The sequence below is a fragment of the Phocoena phocoena genome, chromosome 19 (assembly GCF_963924675.1).
Source record: "Phocoena phocoena chromosome 19, mPhoPho1.1, whole genome shotgun sequence".
NCBI classification, from domain to species: Eukaryota; Metazoa; Chordata; class Mammalia; order Artiodactyla; family Phocoenidae; genus Phocoena; species Phocoena phocoena.
In genome coordinates, this window is record NC_089237.1 from 23834628 (window position 1) to 23855839 (window position 21212).

General features: G+C 46.9%; 1 protein-coding gene across 1 annotated transcript in view; it reads right to left on the reverse strand.

The window, feature by feature from the left end:
- The window catches only part of SPOP (speckle type BTB/POZ protein), a 67565-nt gene extending 61921 nt beyond the window's left edge, over nt 1-5644 (reverse strand). The window contains exon 1 of the mRNA XM_065896879.1: nt 5479-5644. The gene's annotated coding sequence lies outside the window, so the exon portion shown is untranslated. The remainder of the gene's footprint in view (nt 1-5478) is intronic.
- Between the last annotated feature and the right edge of the window lie 15568 nt (nt 5645-21212).

Below are 21212 nucleotides of genomic sequence, written 5' to 3' on the forward strand. Positions count from 1 at the left end.
GCTGGTATTTATGATCTTGAACAAACAAGTTCATCACCATTAACAGTCAGACATTATGACATGATGTTTCTCTTACTGTGATGTGATACGAGGTACATAGCATCACCTATGAAGTATTATTACCAAAAATGTTTAACCTGAATCTAACCAAGACTTCACTGCCAGTTTGTAGGAAATACAGAGATAAAGGAACAAATTAAATGAAACTGTGAGGAAACACTCATAAAATTCCAGAAGTGATGTTATATAAGACAGATGGCCTGGCCTCTTCAAAAAGGCAATACTGCATGGCTCCTAAATAAAGGGTTCTAGATTGAGAAAGAGACTTAAGAGGGGACTTCCCTGGCGGTCCAGTGGTTAAGACTTCACCTTACAATGCAGGGGGTGCGGGTTCGATCCCTGGTCGGGGAGCTAAGATCCCACATGTCTCGTGACCAAAAAAACAAAACAAAACAAAACAAAAAACCAGAAGGGGGCTTCCCTAGTGGCGCAGTGGTTAAGAATCCACCTGCCAATGCAGGGGACACAGGTTCGAGCCCTGGTCCAGGAAGATCCCACATGCCACAGAGCAACTCAGCCCGTGTGCCACAACTACTGAGCCTGCACTCTAGAGCCCGTGCCCTGCAACAAGGGAAGCCACAACAGTGAGAAGCCCACACACCGCAACAAAGAGTGCCCCCTGCTTGCCTCAACTAGAGAAAGCCCATGAGCAGCAACAAAGACCCAACACAGCCAAAAATAAAAACAAATTAATAAATTTATAAAAAAAAACAGAAGCAATATTGTGACAAATTCAATAAAGACTTTTAAAAAAAAAGAGAGACTATGGCTTCCCTGGTGGCACAATGGTTGAGAGTCCGCCTGCCGATGCAGGGGACACGGTTTCGTGCCCCGGTCCGGGAAGATCCCACATGCCGCGGAGCGGCTGGGCCTGTGAGCCATGGCTGCTGAGCCTGCGCGTCCGGAGCCTGTGCTCCGCAACAGGAGAGGTCACAACAGTGAGAGGGCCACATACCGCAAAAAAAAAAAAAAGAGAGACTAAAGAGACATGTTTGGAGAAAAAAATACCAATAGCTAACAAGTGCTGCATTGGAGACAATTGGGAAAATCTGAACATGAACTGGATATTAGATGGTATTAGGAAAAGTATTGTTAATTGCCTCAGCTGTGACAATGTAAGAACAATTAACTAAAACAATGTCTTTATTTTAAAAAGATGCATCTAAAGTAAAGCATTAAAGTATTAAGGTGTCATGATATCTACAATATAAAGATTTGTATATTATATGTAAAGACACATACATAGATAAAGCAAATATAGAAAACATGAAAAATTGTTGAATCTAGGGGATAACTGGTATAAAGGTGATAACGGTAGTGTTCTTTCAATTTTTCTGTATGTTTAAAATTTTTCACTTAAGCAGTTGTTGGGGGGGGAGCTCAAAATGTACTTCCTCCCGGAAGGCCTTCCAAATGACCTCGCCTCTAAATCTTAATCACTTCTTTACAAAGTCCTCTCAGCATGTAGCACAGTATATTTCTGTTCCTGTTCTGTTTTCTAATTGTTCTCTTATAATTTGATATATTCAGATTTGGTTTTCCAATAAAACTGTAAGCTCCTTCCAGCACAGACATCTTTTAATTCTTTTCTATTTTCTCACAGCTCATAACGAAGCACAAATTCTGCAATTAGCAGACTTTTTTTTTTTTTTTTTTTTTTTGTGGTATGCGGGCCTTTCACTGTTGTGGCCTCTCCCGTTGCGGAGCACAGGCTCCGGACGTGCAGGCTCAGCGGCCATGGCTCACGGGCCCAGCCGCTCCGCGGCATGTAGGATTCTCCCGGACCGGGGCACGAACCCGCATCCTCCGCATCGGCAGGCGGACTCTCAACCACTGCGCCACCAGGGAAGCCCCTAGCAGACTTTTTTAAAGTACCAGTAGCGAACCGGTTTTCAAGGCAGAAACAGAGACACAGATGTAGAGAATAAACGTCTGGACACCAAGTGGGGGGATGGTGGGACGAACTGGGAGATCAGGATTGACATATATACGCTAATATGTATAAAATAGATAACTATTGAGAACCTGCTGTATAGCACAGGGAACTCCACTTCGCTGTACAGTAGAAACTAACACAACATTGTAAAACAACTATCCCATTAAAAAAAAAGTAAATAAAATAAAAATTAAAAAAATAAAAGTACCAGTAGCAGTATTCTGTGCAGGCACTCAGAAAAGCACCTTAACTAACTGGGTTAGCTTTTCAACTCCTCAACAGAATGGCAGTTCGCTCGTATAAACAATTTTGAGTCACTGCTATCAAAAAGAGATCATCAAACATCACTTATGGGCTTACAGAATTTCACATAGAGAAACTAGCAGCAAGAGTTAAAGGGAGAAATTAGAATATAGGTTCTACATGTCTTCCTAGCGTTGTTAATGGATTTCCCGTGTTACCCAGGCATACAACTTTATTCTCATGACATTATTCTTCAGTCCAACAATGTCTATCACCACCACCCCCATCTGCAAAACAGTGACAGTATTTATCCACAACTCCTGGGTGTAATGAATCTTAACAAGCTACATAATGAACTTTAAAAACTTAGACAAAAGAGTGCACACTTTTTTTTTTTTTCTTTTTTTGGCAGCGCCGCGCGGCATGTAGGATCTTAGCTCCCTGACCAGGGATCAAACCCATACCCCCTGCAGTGGAAGCGTGGATTCTCAGCCACTGGGCCACCAGCGAAGTCCCCTGCACAAAGATTTTTAAAATTTGATAATACAGTGTTGGTGAGAAAAGAGGCAGACTCATACACTGCTGGCAGGAATATAAATACAACCTCCATGGAAAGCAATTTAGCGATATCTAACAACATTAAAAACGCATATATCCTTCCACTAGGAATTTATCCAACAGACACCCATGTACATAAAAAGTACATACAAGGAGTTAACTGTAGCACTGAAAACAACCTAAGTATCCAATAAGAGCTGGCTGAATGACGGTACATCTACACAGTGGAATATCTGCCATCTTTCAAAACGGGAGAGGTACTCTATGTACTATATGAAATGACAGCCAAGATATACTAAGTAAAAAAAAGCAAAGTGCAGAACAGTGGGTATAGTATCTTATTTGTATAAACAACAAATAAAAACAAAATACCAACGAATACATAGTTGTATATGCTTATAAAAGCATTACCTCTTGAAAGGTAAACAAAATACAGGTTACAACAGTTTCCTTTGAGGGAGGTAACTAGAACGATGAAAGGAGGACAGGAGAAGAAAGATTCTTCCCTCTCTCTGTGTAGCGTTTGAGTTTTATTTCATATGTATGTACATGTGTTACCCATTTAAAGAGTTATGTTTTTAAACATGGCTCTGCACCAGTTCGAATTATTTAATTAATATTATCTTAACCTAAAAGCATTTCATGTCCTCATACCATGAAAATTTTACATGAGACTTCAGTAAATTCAATCAGATAAAAACAAAGCATCCTACAGGACAGAAGCCTACTGAGAAGAGAAATGGACATTTATTACCTCCATAGCTTTACTACAAGATTTTACCAGACTACCTGATGGAAGTCTGGACATAGGCAACATTAAACATCTCCAAGCGCCAAACTAACCACTGTGAAGAGCTCTAAAAGGAGAAGTCCCAAAGTACCAAATGGACACCAGCCACCCCCAGCCTAAGTGTGAAGCTGTCACAATAACTTACACTCCTCAGTCTTCACACAAGGAAAAAAACGATGAGTCTCCAGCTCTTTCACAGGACACAAGAAAATATATGGCCCCCCAAATTCCTGTGCTTCCTCTGTGTCCTCTCTTGGCTCCAGCTATAACCATGGCAACAGAAAACAGCACAAAAGACAGCTGAACCATGAGAAGGCCAGAGTTAAATGGGGAAGTGAAAAATATATATATATACTTTAAGGCCCAAGAACATAAGGTCTTAGAGTTAAGAATGGCAGCAAAAAAAAAAAAAGCCTTGAGAGGCGAATACCAAAGAAAGAACACAAAGGAAAGAGAAGAGAAAATAAGGCTCACTAATATGTCCCATTCCTAAGTTATCCAGATAGGAGACAAGGTTGGCAACGACAACTGAAAAACACAGAAAATGTGCACACACACACCCCCAACAATTTAGTTATTCATTTCAATGCTATTCAGCACATCTTTTGCTTGTAACAGTTTATTAACTGCTCACTCTGTTCTGATGGCAGAGGTAAGAAGCAGCAAGTATCCAAAGCAGTGGCAACACAGGAAGGAGTAAATTAAGGGACCACGTGTAATCTGCCAACTGAAAACCCTGGTTCTAGATCACTGAAATATTACTGTACCTTAAAGTTAATTTTTAAAAATTTGCTCTTTGTTATTTGCAAATGTAAAAGAAACACCACTCTTGTTACTTAAAATTAAAACGTCCACTGGGTAATTTATTGTCCACCAGTAGTTTCAGATTGCTTTTGTTTTCATGTGCTGTTCAGAGCATCAATAATGTACAGCTAAAACGAAAGCACTAAGGAAGATCTTTTACCAAAAAAGAGGCAAATAGGTCACACAAAGTAGGAGGGCTGGAGATGAGAGAACCCTGACGTCTTGATTTACAATTACTACTCTAAGCCCTATACCCTTCGCTCTTTATCTAGTTCTGTGAGAATAATAAATAACTTTACTAAACGAAAACTCCCCTTACTTTTTTTATGACCCTAGTCCTCCTTAGAAAGGCTACCAAAATCCCCTGCCAGAATAACTGAATGGGTTGGGGCACCTACTCCTAAATTTAGGGGAAGTTTGCACTAAAGATACAACATGACGATGGGAGTATCCGAGGAAAGAAAAATAATGCTAGAACTAGAAGCTGCAGTGACAGTTTCAAAAGAAGGGTCAGCGTGGGGCATGTTGGCTCTGGGAGGCGTTTGTAGCCTGGGAGTCTCCAGGACAACACAAGATGCGAACTGTGCTTTGCCATAAACTCCCTTAAATAATTTAAATTCTCCCTTTTGGATAAAAGCAACAGGCTCACTATCTGGCACCAAGTCTAGCCCACTGCCCGGGAAGAAGGCAGGCGCGTGGTCAAGGGTCTCTTTATCCCGCAGGTCCCTGCAACACAGCGATGCGCATGCGCCCCGAGGGCAGCGAACAAGCACCCCTGGCTCGTTCACACTCGCGCATGCGCAGTCACCCATCTCGCCGCAGGCGACAGCTCACTATTTGGCAAGGGGGATGGGGCTGGGAAAATTATGGGGGGGGCCGAAGGCGGGGGCGCGTTTACGGTTGATTAGGCTCTGGCATTCGCGGGCCACGTAACCCGGCATGTGGGAAACGGGGCAGAGAAGAGTTATGTGAGGCGGGGGGGTGGGGGCGGGAGTGTGGGGGGGGGGTCAGTCACCCCTTAAGGGAGACGCCCCGCCCCCACTCCGACAGGACAACCCTCTTCCTCGACTCTCCTCCCCCCACTCACCTGAGAGCGGCGGCGACAGCTGCTGGTCCCCGTCCCCCTGCACTCGCCTCATACTGTCCGCAACATCCGGGACCTGCGGAACCGCCGATACACAAATACACACACACTCGGAGCGCGCACACTCACACATACACACACACACCGAAACACACCAGCCGGGGCGTCATGGCGTCAGCACGTCGACGCAGCGAGCGCGTACCCGCCGGGCCCCACCCCTCACGGCCTCCGCCCCCTCTACTCCCCTCCCCTCCCCTCTCTGGGTTCTCATGCCCCTCCTCCCTCTGCTTCAAGACTCCGCCTACCTTCCCTAGTGCGCATGCGTCCCGGTTCTCACCAGGCCCCGAGGATTTGAGGGGAAGGAGGGGCCTGAGAAGAAAGAGGCGGGAACTCGGAGGGGGTCGCGTGTAGGGCGCGGCAGGCTTCGCGGAGGTGCGAGGACGAAATAGAGGCACACCAAGAGTGGGAGTGGGGTGGCCGTAACAATAAAGGCATTTAACAACAGCAACTTATACTTGCAAGCAGGGTGTGGATTACTAACAACTTTACCTCATTTTTTTCTAACCAACTGTCAGTAAAATATTTTTTAGACTTTATGATGCTGTTAGAGACTCTTTTAAGTAACATAAAACTGAGCATTTGGAAACAGAAAGGAGAAGGACCGTTCTTTTGAGGGAAGGCAGGCATATAGGTGGCTTAACTGAAAGGAAGCTGATTAAGTGACAATTTATTGTCTTGGACACCTGGGTCCCCAGCTGGTCTCACATCCTAGCTCCCCAAGGGCTATGGCTGATTCCTGAGTTGAGTAAAAGAAAAAAGTCTCAGGGGTTTCCCTGGTGGTCCAGTGGTTAAGACTCCACGCTTCCACTGCAAGGGGCATGGGTTCAATCCCCGGTCGGAGAACTAAGATCCCGCATGCAGTGCAGTGCCGGCAAAAAAAACCAGGAAGTCTCAGAGCATCTTGGCCCTGGGAGAAAAAAGTCATCTCCACGTTATTATGTTAGAGTCATAATGTCAGTGATGGGATATTTGTTATTGTTACAATTCTTTCCTTTAGCTTCAACTTTAAAAAAATTATTCTTACTGAATCAAGCCAAAAAATCTGGAACAGGCGTTGTCTCTTTTCCATACTGAGATTATACCATTACGTAGACACGCACACAAATGCACGAGAGGGCATCGTATCCAAAGGAGCAACCAGATGAATCTATGGGTCGTGGGGTGACAAAGTGTGGGCCCTGCCTTGGGGATAGCTACCGGAAGCTCTGCTTCTGTGGGACTGTCTCCTGCCACGTGCATCCTGGCTCTGGGTGGCTGGTGAGTCTGTTCAGCAGGGAAAGCTGGGAGCCCATGAGCAAAGCCACAGGGGAGGCTGTGACAGTGCCAGGCTGCCTTCCGCTTTCAAATACGCAAGCACACCCTACAATTCCACAGCTTAAAATGTCCTAGGAATGACAGACGAAACACTCTAAACTCCTTAAGCTTGCTCAACCCATATTTCAGCCAAAATGATCAAGAAATGGAGATCCTAAATTCAACAGTGATGTGGTTACGGTGCCTGCCCCACTGAAAACAAGAAGCACTTTCGTCACCTATTAGGCTGGTGCGTGAAACTTTCCAATTAGATTTCACTCATCATCAGCAGCAAACATTGCATTCTGTTAGCTGAAGCCAGCGAGGTTTTTGGTCCTTGGGAAGAATCAGAGTGCCCCCCAGGCAACCCAGTAACCAGTTACAAGTAACTGATTCCTGGTGTCACTGAAACTGTTCAGTTCCTGTTCTTTTGACTTCAGATCTCACAGGATGGCAGGGAAGAAAGAAAAGGGGTACTGCTTGGAGGGAGGAGCGTGGAGGTGGGAAGGGGTGCAGAAGGAGGAAACTGGAAGCACGGACAACATGCTTTAGCTACCTTACAACTGGGGCTAATCATTACAGTTTAGTCAGATTCTGCCTGGGACCTGGGAAGTGACTCCTCAGAGCTGGTGAGTCCGCGCCAGCAGCTTGTCCAGGCTGGCCCTGAATCTCCAGAGAGCTAGAAGGACATAAGAGTCCTATCTCCATCTGTAGCCTGGTGTGATGAGGCTCCCATTCTACTGTGGGGACCATACCGCCCACCTGAGATGTGATCCCACCAGCCTCTGTACAAAGGACTTTGATTTGGTGTGGATCTGATTAAACGACTGTAGATGTCCTTGGAAGCACCGTGTGGAAGAATTTTAAACAGCTTCTCCTTTTTAATATGCACTTCCTCTTCAGTTTTAATTATTTTGTTCCTACATTTTCCCTTTCAATTTACTAAAATCTAGAAATGTAATTAGAGCAGAAGCTGGGCTCAGAGAAAGCTGCCAGGATTTCTACAGCATGATTAAATACACTAGGCATCCCTTTAGTGTGGGGCTGAAAAATAGGATTCTCATTATTATCTTTCCTTATCCAGGAAAGAATCAGTACCACGTACAGATACGGATTTATTGAAAACCCAGCACTAATTAAAAACTCACCCAGCCTCTTGATGAGGTTTGGAGGGGGGGGAGGAAGTGCAGTTATTTCATTATTTCCTCCATTTACTGTTTCATTGTTGTAACCACAACAAGCAAGGAACCCCCTCTTCTCTCCCCTCACGAGGGACTTAATGAGGCTTTTATCTGTGCAACAACAATCAACCTTACAATGGCACCAATTCAATTCACCGCTCTTTGTGATGGTAGGAAACACACAGAACTTGTTTTCTTAATCCAAAACACAAATGACAAAGTGTTCTTTGGCCATCACGAGCCAGGTCTGGGCAAGGAATCTGTCCCAAAGACCCCTAGACGTCTGGTATTTATTCTGCCAATGAGGATCTTCAGCTCCATTTTACAGTCCAGTAAGCAAAGGTATGGTTTCCCTTGAAGGTGTAGGGGAGGTAGAGGCAGGCAGGAATGAATAGAAGATGAGTGCCTGGATAGGAGGTGGAAATTCAGGAAGGAAGACAGGCATGGTCCTGTCTAAAGTGACAGGTGACACCCCCTGGGATACAGATGTAAGACCACACTCAAGGAAGCATACCAGCAAGAGCACACTGATGAGGTTGTGCTAGGGCTGTGACGGGGTTAGTAGAAAATTGGCAGCGATGAAACATTTATTGATTGATTAAATTTCATAGTGAAGCAGGTGTGGCTTAATGAATGAGCTCCAGCCGCCTCAGAGACTCAAGTTCAAACCCAGCACTATCGCTTTCTGTATATAAACTAGGACGAGCTTCTCTGAGCCTGTTTTTCCATATGAACAATGGAGAAAATAATGCTCACCATATCATAATGTTGTGAGGATTAACTGAAATAATATATGAACATAGCACAGTCCCTCTACACAAAATAGAATAGACCCCACTTATTTACGGATGTATTACTGAATGTGGATTTGGGGGTAAGTGTTCACATGCCTGCTGGTCTTCAAGCCTCACTCTAATTGGTGTGCCATCCTCGCTCCTTTCTTTTGTGCCGTTCTTTAGAATTCTTCAGGAAGCATGGAATCAAAGAAAGCAGCACGGGCTTCTCGGCCAGAACACTGACACTTGCTAGCCAGGGTCCCTGAACAAGCTCCTTGACCTCAGGGTCTGTTTCCTCACAGATCAGTCAGGTTTCTGGTTGTAAGAACTGCCCCAACGCTGGCTATATCAGCCCCAACTGAAATTTACTGAAGAAATATCTCTGGCTCCCAGAATTGTCAGGAGCTAAAGAATCAGTCTTGGAAATTCGGCAGAAACCAAGGGCTAGTGGAGGAAGAACAGCAACCTTCTTTAGTAGGACCTTCTGGCCAGGAGGTCCAACTGCTGGGCACTGCCACAAAGTGCCACCAGCAGACACATGGCTCCGGCTGCTGCCATTGCAAAAGGACGTTTAACCTTCCTTCCGTCTGTGTGCCTCAGGCTGCAAACCCAAAGCCCAGGCAGCAGCACCCTGTTGACTAATCCTAGACCACATCCTGGGCCCTGACCACCATGGGGGAGGGGGGAGGGGCGGTGAGGAGGGAGACGAAGAAAGGTCTCGCTTGCCACGGTGTCCACGGTGTAACGTTCAGCACTCCTTCTCACTGACGCTGTCCGCAGCAGGGTACTCATCCCAAACAGGAAGGGCGTCAGATGCTGGACCACCAACCCTCCCACCTCATCCTTGAAACAGGGCATTCATCATAGGGTAATAAGCAGCGTCAAATGACATGTTTGTTCAAAAGTGCTTGGCATATAAAAGACATTCTGTTACTTTACTTCCCTCTTTTATAAAAGGCTTGGAATGGTGTGCTTATCTGACGATTTGATCAATGTGCTTATAGATATTGAAGTTCTGAGTTTTTCAGATGGTTGGGAAAGATCATGTCTGAAGAGTGGAGTATCAAGGAGACGAGAAGCAGTGGGAAAGAGAAGAGGGGAAATGGCAAGTCTGAGTCCACCTTGTCTTTGATTTTTGTCCTGGACTGGCCACACAGCTCCATCTCCATCTTGTTCATCTTTAAAATGGTTCTAAGAATTACCTGAAGTCATTGTTTCAAAATAAGTTTTAGAGGGTCAATATTTGCTTTCAAGAGAGAATATATTACCCAAAAATGGATTATATTCACTGTTATGAATTATGTTCCGTGGTTTCTTGGCCCTATTCTGAATGGGCTTGATCCACTACCTGTTGGTATTCGCCCTAAAATAACATTTACCTAAATGTAGATAAGTTGTTTAGGAAAAACATTTTTTTTTTCTCTGCCTCCACTCAAATAGAAATTACTTCGGATTTTACAATTTTAGATTATCCTTGCCATGGCTCTACTTTATCAAGGTGAATTGATTTCAACTGAAAGTTTATTCTACATTAGAATCCTATTTTTAAAAGGGAATTTAATCTAAAATTCTATTATGGAAGGCCTGTGCCCAAATGAACAGTCAGGTAGCACTTACTGAATGCTCCCCAGGTACAGAGCTCTACGGAGGTAACTACAGGAGAAATCAAAAGAAATAGAAATAGTGTCCCTATTCACAAAGTTTTCAGTTTAGAATTTAAAAATTTCAAAACCGGAAGGGACCATACTGATTCTCCAGCCCAGGGGTTTTTGAACAATGTTTGCCTCTCAAGCTCTGGGCTTCTGAAGATTTGCCACAGGGGTTCCAAGGAAGGGGGAGCAGCAAAGGGAGCTGGGGTAATCCAAGCCAAGCCAGTCTGGTTCTCTATCCACTCATTCAGGCCAGAAATTGGGCACCATCTCCCCTAATACCTTACCTCTAATCCATCAGGAATTCCCATAAATTCTAGTTTCAAAGTATCCCTTGAATCCATCCACTTCTCTGCATCTCCCCAGTCCCATTCAAGTTCTAGCCAACATCCTCCTTGGCCTGAACCACAGCAAGAGGGTCCTAACTGGTCTTCCTAATTCTTTGCTGTCCCTCAATCTATTCTTCACTCAGCAACCAGGGCAATCTAATTAAAACTTAAGTCAGATCACGCTTCACCCCTGCTTAAAAACTTTGAATAGCTTCCCATTGTACCAAGAATAAAACCTAAACTTTGTACCACTGCTTTTAAGAGTCTCATATTCAACTATGTCCCCCGTTGCTCTTTTCTTCCCCATCTTCATTTCATCTTCTTCTGGCCATCTATCAATTCCTAGAGCCCATCAAGCTCTTTCCTCCGTGAGCATTTGTGGTTACTATTCCCCCTACCTTGAACAATTTTCCCCTAAACTCTTCACATTGGCTGGTTCTGCCTCTTCTTTCAGGTCTCAGTTTAATTTTTACAGCCCCAGAGAACCTTCTCTGACCACTTGCCTTATCTAGAATAAGGACCTTCTTGGTATCTTGGTACTCTGTTTACTTCCTTTAAAACACTAACAATAATTTGTAATTGTCTTGTGTATTTACTTGTTTATTATCAATCTCTCCTAATCAATTGTTGGCTCCAGCCTGTTTGTTTCTTTTGCTCTCCATAATGTCCCAGCATTCAGCACGGTGCTGACACATGGACAGAAGGTGCTTAGTACATACTGAATGAATGAATGTACCACAGAAAACCCTAGACTTGTCTGGAATGTCAAAGAAGGTTGGAAGCATGAAAGGAAGGTTAGTAGGCAAAGAGCGTGGAGAAGGGGAACGAGGAAGGAAAGCAGGCCAGGCAGATAAAGATCCTAAGGCCAGAGAGAACATGGAGTTTTTGAGAAACTCAAGGAAAATTAGTGTGGCTGGAATACACAGAGTAAGTGGGAGGGCTGTGGGGAGTGGGTCAGGAGGGTTAGGAATAGCCAGCCAGCGTGTCTCCCCTATGAACCAAACCGCAGGACTGAGAACAGGGGAGGAGCAAATTCCCCAAAGGAAATTCAGGGTCCTCTTGGCAGAAGGAGGAGATGAACGCAGGGGGCCAACAGCAGACGACCATTACTTCTGGTTTTTCCTTCTACCTCTCTGGCTACTCCTTCTCGGTCTCCTTGACAGGCTCTTCCTTTGGCCATCCTTTGAATATCAGCTTTCCGTGGATTGTGTGCAGTTCTTCTCCTCTTCACACTGTCCTCTCTTGCCTCGAGATGGCTCCTTTATTCTCACCGCTCCACTGCCATCCATCTGCTAAAGAATATTCCAAATCGATCTTGAGCCAGGTCTTTCTCTTGAGCTCCGCTTACATATCCAACTATCAACCTGATATCTTCAGTTGGATGGTCCATAGGCACCTAAGATTCAGCAGATGTAAAACCTGATTCTCCTCCGGTGCTCTCTTGCCTCACCAAGTAGCTCAAGCCTGGGAACAGGAAAGTGTCCTTGACTCCTCAATCCCACTTCTAATTCAACACCAAGTTCCGACAATTCCAGCCTTTAGTTATCTCCCAGTTCTGCCTACTTCCTTCTGTCTTCACCGACACCTCCCCAGTCCTTTCTGGGATTGCAGCAGCCTCCTCCCTGGGCTCCCAACCTCTGGTCTTCACCCTTCCAGTTCATGACTGCTCGGCAGCCTGAGTGAGATTTCTAAAAAGTCAGTCTGATCGAGTCACTTCTTTGCATTCCACCCTTCACTGCCCTCAATATAAAAACCATACTCCTTAATAGAGGTGAAAGGCTCTTTACCAGTGACCTATGCCTTAGACTCCAGGAGGTCTCTTATGCTTCCCACCGCACCTAGCAGTAAGGTTTCCTGTCACACAGAGAACTACTTTCAATTCCCTGAGTAAACCAAGTTCTCTCTTTTTGCACATGCTCTTATCTCTTCCCAGAACAGTCTTCTCCACAGATTTCCCTGCCCCTACCCTCACCTTCCCCTGGTTAATTCTCTGCTGATTCTCCAGCTTCAATTTATCCGTCTGTTCCTCCAGGAAGCTGTGCATGTCCCCTAGCCCTGAGCTAGGTCTTCCCATATTTCTCCTCTCACTGCAACCCCTGTATCGTGGTTGCCTGATTCCCTCTCTGTCCCTCACTAGACGGCAAGCTCTTTTGGGGTAGGGATTTCCCTTTTTTTTTTTTTTTTTTCTCTCTCTCTATTATGTTTTCAGCACAGGGAAGCATTCCTAGCATGTACTAGGTATTCAGATAAATGCTTGTGTGATGAATAAATGAATTAACTAGTGAAAGAAACATTCCTTTCAGGAACTTGGATCCTGTCGTTTCAGGCACAGAAGCCTCCAGGAGCTTCCTCTTCCTGCATCCTCTGTTTGGCCACAGTCTGGTCGGCAGCCTGTGAGAACCATGAACAATCTGCTTGAGAGGCTCCTTGACTCACTGCATCCACCGGGAGCCCAGTCTTCCCTTAAAAGGTCACCTTATCGGAAAGTACCAGTGATGGCATTTATGAGCTCTATTTTTATCTGTGTTGGAAAAGTCTCAAAGTTAATTCCCAAGCCAACGACATTAAACTCGGGAACGTGGATGACCAAGAAAGCATCTACGTGATGCCTTTGAGTCACAGCTTTGTTTCCCGTGGCAAGACTTCCAGTCCTCCCGGTCACTGGGCCCTTGTTTTTCAAGACTGGCTGACTCTAAAAAGCTTGTGATCCCCCATTCGTTAGAACTAGATCCTGCAGCCCTTAGTGGTCTAGGAAATGGTGTCCTCTTCCTTAAGGTTTGCTTAACTCTGCTGGGGCCTTCAGAGAAGAACACAGAATAGATTGCCAGACACCTCCCGGTTTATTCAAACCAGCTTTCTACCCCCATTCCCAAATGGGAATGAATCGTGGGTGATAGCATTGCTAGCAGCAGGAAGGAAGGAGGCGTGTGGCCAGAGGAGAGGGCTCCCGATGAGCTTGGCCAGAGAGATAATTGGACAGAAGCTACAGAAATGAGAAGAGTAACCCAGCAGAGCTGGCAAGCAAGTCGAGGGCCTGTGCCAGGGAAAGGATTCGCTGTCAGAACTGGGGGAGATTGAGAGAGAGAGAGAAGGGAGGAGTATGGAGAGAGGAAAATGGCATGAAGGACTGAAGGAGGAAGGCTGCAGGAGGGAAACAGGGAGCAGCAGAGATGGGAGGAACCATAGGTAATTTGTAAAGTGGAGAGGAGGGAGGGGGCACACATGTCCCTTTAATCCAAGTGGGGTCCTTTGGGGAAAGGGGATGTTGGAGAGTCAGGTGGAGGCCCCAGAGAAATGGTCAGTCACACACCCCCACGGCAGACTCGAAATGAGGCAAGGAATGTTCTCACTCCCAGATTCAAGGTACTAAATTGGCCACGATCCCTGCCTCTGGAAATTTAGGAAAGATAGTTTTTGACAAAGGATGCTGGAACTCGGAGGACTCGAGCCACTATTTGAGTCTCCTCCCCTTTCCCTTAGCAAAAGCCTAAACAATTCAGGGTCCATGCCCCACTGTCTTGCACCCCGATCTCCTCTTCCCAGCAGCACCCACACAGCCCAAGATCACAGCCCCCTGTGCATCTCTGCCCCTGCTGGCTACTCTGGGCCAGGGACCAGCCTGAGAGCTTGGAGTCTGGGCTGAGTCAGCACTGCCTGTGGGAGAGATCGCTTCCTGGAAAGTCTTGCTTCAAAACTTCTGGCTGGCCAAGCGCCGGTAGCGAGCAAGAGGCACACTGGAGGCTGGACGATGCATCTTTGGCTTTCAAGATACCTCTCACCAGAGAGAGAATCACGGGACAGAAATTTCCATAATCCCGCTTAAGGTGTGACTCCAATGTACTTCAGGCTGCCCCTCCACCCTCCACCCTCTCCGCTTCAGAAAATCACATTCTCCTGTAAATCTGACAAAATATATGTTCTGAGCCTCAGATATCTATTTTCTGAAGATATGTCCTTATTCATTGGGGCAGCAAGAATACTCCCTTGTGTGGGCACAAGGCAGAACCCTCTCTTGATGAAAAGGACAGCATACCGTTAGCAGGATCACCAGACTGCTCCAGGGGCCAAGCCCCCGCTCTGTCTCTGGGGGCTGCGATGCGGAGTCTAAGCCATCCCCACCCTTCTCTTCAACTTGGGAGTTTTGATTCCCGCCCCCCAATGCAGGGTGAAGGGTCATTTTGATGGTCTCACTTTGGACAAGTGAGAAGAGGGAGCATTTTACTTTGACCCCCACAACTGCTTGCTATGCAGCGGGCACTCTAGCGGGTAGGCAGTGAGTGGGTGGCAGCAGCTGCCAGGCACCTTCCCCTGAGGATGTATCAGTTGGTGCCAAAAGCCTCTATAAGCTCTTTCTGATCTCTGTGCCAGCGACTACGGGTCCTGGAAGGAAGCCAGGCGTCCACCGGGAGCCCTGCATTCTTCTCCACCCCCTCATCCGCCGAGAATGAGGTGGGATGGCTTGGGAGCTCACTGAGAAGGGAGCCGATGGGTCTTAGACACATTTTCCAGCTGTCACACCTGCTGACGTGGGAACGTACACTCAGCAATGAATTGTTTCAGGCTTTCTTGTTCCATCCGTCCCAGGCCCAAAGCGGTGGGAATAAGAACTTCCATCAACAAACTGTGGCTCCCAGTTTGCCTCCTTCTCCCTCCCTTCTTTCCACCCTTCCACAAACACTTATTGACGTCCGACTGGCACCTACCCTGTGCCAGTCACTGTTAGGGGCTAAAGACACACGGACACAGTCTTGGGGGAGAAAATACATGTAAGTACTAATCAGACACGAGGCAGTGATACAGTGTTGCAACATGAGAGGTGGCAAACCGGTGGCCATGGGCCAAATCTGACTTATAGACACGTTTAGCTTAGCTGGCAAGGAATTTAAAAAACTGTCAGAGTTCACATAAAAATCAATATTTCCATCTGTTTTTGAAATAACACATCTGGCAATAATCTGGAGGAGGTAAAACACCACTGTCCCCTTTAGCTGGGATGTGCTCTCAGTGTCATAGGTCACATACCCACCCCCCACCTCACCCACTTCCCTGTTGAGTTAAACTGGTTCGTTTCGTTCATCCGCGTTCACTGCCACCATCGTGCACGTGTTAGAACGTGGGACCTTAGAATGAAAAGCCATCAGGAGACCCAAAGGAGGGAACCATCAGCTCTGCTCGAGGGAGTCAGACCAGTTACCCCTTGAACTAAGTCCAAGGACTTTGTTGATCTGACGACTTGTATACTGTTTCTCCCCTGCCCCCATCGTCAGATGCATAAGGGAAAGGCTCCAGTCGGTTCCCTCCTCCCAGCATCTCCAGCCCACAGCAGAGTGCCTGGTACAGGGCTGATCTCAATGCACACTTGTGAAATGTGTTGAATGAAAGGAGCTGCTAGAAGCGTCAGGTGGAAAAGGGAATTCCAAGCAGAGGGAACTGTGGGTGCAAAGGCGTGACAGTGAATAGTAGAGTGGGAAGGGGCAAATAGTTGGTGGCGAATGGAGGTGGGGGTGGGGTTCCGGAAGTGTGAGGAGGGTGGGATGAGGTACGGTGGAAACAGCAGGAGTTGAAGCCGGGAAAAGACTCCCGTGGGACCCGGAAGGGCTTTTTAGAGTGTATTAGGAAGGTAACCACGGAATCTTGGAAGTGATTTAAGGAGTGAAGTGACAGGATCAGAGTCTTGTTTCACACGGAGGACTCTGGCAGGGTGGTGGGGTGGGGACAAATGGGAAGCTACAGAGGGAAGACGGAAGCAGCAAATAGAAACTTCAACTCAATATTCCCCTTTCTGAGGCCCTTGAAATGCCACTGGGGACCTATTTTAAGAAAATGGTGCCCCCTGCTGACTAGGTCTGGGCTTGCATCTCCCCCCGGCCAAGAGGGAAATTACAAAATGTTTTGGCCCCGAACAAAAGTACCTGGAAGCCCCGGGCACGGAATTGCAAGCGGTGATGCATCTGAGAGCACCCTCCTTTCCTAGATGAAGAGGGGCCCATGGGAACGGGTGACAATGACTAATGCCACAGACTGTTGCCAGATAAATCTGAATTTCAGATAAGACACAATTGTTTGGTATAAATCTGTCTCAAATATTGCATGGGACATACTTATACTCAACAAGTATGTGCTGTTTATCTGAAACTCAGATTTAGCTGGGCATCTTGTATCTTTATTTGCTGAACCTGACAACCTTAGATAAAGTGTGTTGGAGGGGCCAGGAGAAAACTAGAAATGAAATCGGATGCGTTACCCTCCTTGGGTTTCTCTGCAAACTCAATCTCACTCCTCCATCTAAACAGAGCTGGAGATGATACTTTCTCATATTTTATAGTGTTGCCCAGTTACACAATAACTCTATTTGGGAAATCAGTTTTCATTAAATGAGCCCATGATTACAGTGGACCCCTAAGAGAATCTAAAGAGAGCTGCGGACCCTTTTTACAGCAAAACCAACCTACTAGCTTGACATATGTGTGAGCACCTGTGTTACACACACATTTGTACATTAAAATTTCAGGGAGTTCCCAGCCTTCGTGTAAGAGTGACGTTCCCTCTGGGGCTATGGTCTGAACGTGGCAGTTCCGGGGTCCTGAGTAGGAGGAAACGGTGTCTAGTCAGCCCCTAAGCTAAAACGTGATGCCTCTGCTAGCTCTGGCCACCCACACAACATGACAAGACACAGAAGTGGGCAGGAAGAAATATCCTGTCCCCCGCCCCTTGGAGAATGCCTTGAACCTCTTCCCTCTTCCACCCCTCCCAGAAATAACAAGGAGTCGGGCATATTTGGACAGAAAACCCACCAGCCCTTGTAGACTTGAGCCTCAACCGAGTGGAAGGCACGGGATGAAATCGCTCCCCGTTCCAAGACCCTCTTTGTTCTCCTTTCCAGCCTTCTTGCCACGGCAGGTAGCGCACCCTGGTTCCCAGCCTGAGGACTGTCAGAAATTAGCTTTCAGCAGTAGGCGGAAGTTCTTCCAGGATAAATTCTGGGTGCTCTGAGCTGGGTGATGAAAAGCCTCGGCCTGAACATCCTGGGAGCAGACCTTGGAGCGGAGGTGCCGCGTCTTGTCTCCCTCCCGCGGCCCTTAGAGCCTGCTCTCCTCTTGACCCTGCAGAGGGAAGGCAGAAGGTCAGGCAGATGCTGGTTTAGACTCTCTCAGAATGTTCTAAATGATGTAAAACCTCATCGCCTGCTGCTTCCATCTTTGTCAGCATATGCGACATTCAGCTTCAGTAGACTGAATCATGGAATACAAGCCCCAAATGGACCAAGGTGTTTCAAGCCAGCAATCATAGTGGTATGCCTACAATGTATTACCATAGGATGACATTTTATGTTGAACATTTTCTGCAATTAATCAATTTTTCTTATTACCTATATAGTGGTATGATTTCCAACTATCATTTCTTTGGAAGAAGGATTCTTTATGCCGAGGTGGATAGTCTTTCCTAAAATTTGTGGACTTAAAGTGTCCTTTTGTAAGCCATAGTGATATTAGATTATTTTTTTAAGTCCTTACTTGAAAATATAAAAAGCCTGCATACTTATATCAGCCCCCCAAATTATTTGAAAATTCTGCTGGATCAGGAAATCCGAACAGCCGGAAACCAGTGCCTGACATGTGCCAAGTGGAGGCTCACTCTGGGCCCTGCCCTGCCACGGAGTCGTGTGACCTTCGGCCGATGCACTTTGGTGGACTTTGGGCTCCCTGTTCCGAATACGGGGAGACTTGTTTTTGGCCTAAGCTCTCCCCAGGAGTGTTGTAAGGATAAAATGCCATGAACTAAAAGAGCTTTGGGAAAGAAGGAGCTCAATAAATATGAGATTGCTGTTCCTAAAGACAGCTGGTGTGTTTTCAGTGGGAAGGGCTGAATGATCCCGCAGAGACCCAGGACACTTTCTCTGCCAGGACATCTGGGGAGAGTGACCGGCACCACTCAGAAAGTGTGCAAACTGTTCCACCGACAAGTGGGACCAGACGGCAGAGGCAATGGGCCTCCTGAGGAGGTTGGCTTCTCCCCCTCCAAGGGCATAGGTCCAAGATGCAACTAGAACTCGGGGAACCTTGAGTTCTAGTTAATCTCTCTGGGACACATCCAGGGGCCTGCTGCAAGTTGCCCCCTCCCCTAACTTGTTCTTCCATTTATAAAAGGTGCAGGTTCCTGCTCAGTCCTCTTCACAGGGGTGTTACAGGGCTGTGAGAAGACACACCACCCGATCCTAAAGAGCTCACTTTAGAGATTATACACAGTGAGTGTTTAATTCCTGTCCCTTTAAGTCCCTTGAACAACAACATATAATTTTTCTTCCTTGTAATGATTAATTGCAAAATAGCTTTCCCTATGGTTTTACCCCAAATCACATTTGCGCATCGCTCCCCTTGCCCTAGGCTAAGAGGTGTACAGGAAATGGAAAAACCACTCTACCATGAACCTGAGCACAAACACCCTAGGAAGTAAGCCAGATAGTTTGACCAAAATAGACATTAAGTACAGTACACCCCAAAAGAAAAACACAGTGCTTGGGGAAATGTGTGTCCTGGCGCCCTCCCTGATACACATAGCTGAGAATTAACTGCAGATGGAAGTCCTAGGATGCTTAGAAACCTGAGACATCAGGCTGCCCGGGGTTAGTGATCAACAGTACTTCTGTTTGAACTTGCCTGGTATTTCACGTTTATCGGTACCATTATAACCTAGCAGAGTGTTACCAACGCCGAGTCTGACTTGGCACTCTCAGTTCCTGTGATCCTGTAGGTGAGTACGCCACCCCGAACGAGCTGGCAGCTCACACAACATTTTAAAATATCTTGCAATTGAGCTGAAATGACGCCTCCCTGTAGAGCCACTCACCTGCTCCCGTGCTCTCACTTGAACTGAGTTGAAGCAGGAGCACAGGGAGAAGCCAGGCAGTTTAAAACCCCATTTCCCACTTGGCGGTAGAGCCAAAGCTGCCTTTCCACTTCCTTTCATCTTTACATGCTCTCTCCAGCTCAAGCCTCACCCTGCCCAGACACCTTCCTTCGTTGTTAGCTCTGCATTTCTGAGATGCAATGATTTTTCTACCCGTCTCCCTATTAGACTGTGAACACCCTAGAGGGTAAGTACTGGTCCTACTCAACTTTGAACTCACAGCATGTTCACAGGACATGTCACACCGAAGGAAGGGTTAGATGAATAGACACAGGACTGAATGAATATACCAGACCTGGGCTCCTGGCTCACCTAGGACAGGCTTGCTCTAGTATCAGGTGAGAGCCAGGCTGAGCTGTTGGAAATCCTTCTTGCTCTTGGTGACTGGTATGAGGCACGCCTGAGACCCCTGGTTGGGGATGGCAGGGGGTAGAGGTGGAGGGGACTGGCCCGATAGCTGGGAACATGTCTCTGGTTAAAACAACAGGCCCAGGTGAGGACTGCTTATAGGCCCCTGGCCCTGGTAACGCGGTCTCACCACCTAACCGATCCACAGAAGACAGTTTGGAACTCTCAGTCCAGTAGGGAAGGAGCTAATTGGTGCAACTTTCAGGATGAGAAACAGAGAAAACAAAGGGGTGGAGAAAAGAAGGAAGTTCAGCCAGTTGTATTTAAAACCTCTTCTCTCAAGGAGGAGTTCAAGATGAGAGGGGGCCTTTGGGGGCAGAGCTGCAGTGAACTCGGGCCCCTGGAGAGTGAGACGAGTACAAGTGAGGCAGGTCTTGAAAGGCTGGGCGGGGGGTGGGAAGGCAGCCGCGCAGGAAGGAGGCTGGGCTCCCATCTGGAGAGCCAAGGGGCTGGGGCTGCTGAACAGATGGAGCGAAAGTTGCAGCTGGTGGAAATGCACTTTCATGTGTAAAGTTTGGTCCACGGAGGATTTCGACTTCCAACTCTGAAGGCAGCACTGGGCAGGTGGCTCTGCTCCATGCTCCGCCTTCCCCTCCCACTGCCACACAGAAAATTCGACAACGGCGGCTCTGTGCCAGGACTCAGCCACCGTGCCTTCCACCAGCATCCCTTTCAACAGGCAGGAGCTGGCATGGGGACACCAGGGCACAGCCAGGATGGTGGAGGACTGCAGTGTTTTAGCAGCTGAAGGGGGCAGGGGAATAGGAAGGATTAATCCAGCCTTCCCAGGAGGGGACCGAGAGGACCAAGAACAGACGCGGAGGTGGAGAAAGGGAATCAGACCTTCCAAAGCTGTTCACGACATACACGCTGGGTCTCCGCTCTGGGCTTGGTTGAGCTTTGGCTGAAGGGGAGGCACTGGGGCAATGTGAACGCACAGCAGACTCTGAGGCTCTGGGCTCATTTTATCTCAACCTTGAGAGAAGTTTCTCAAGGGGAGAATATATCTGTAGTTTTTTAAGAAATATTTGCCCACCAGAGCTTTAAGAGAGAAAGTGATTTTTACATCCTCTGGCTCTGACAGTTACCTGTCCTGATATTTAGACCTTGGCCTGTGGGAACAGAAGCCACAAG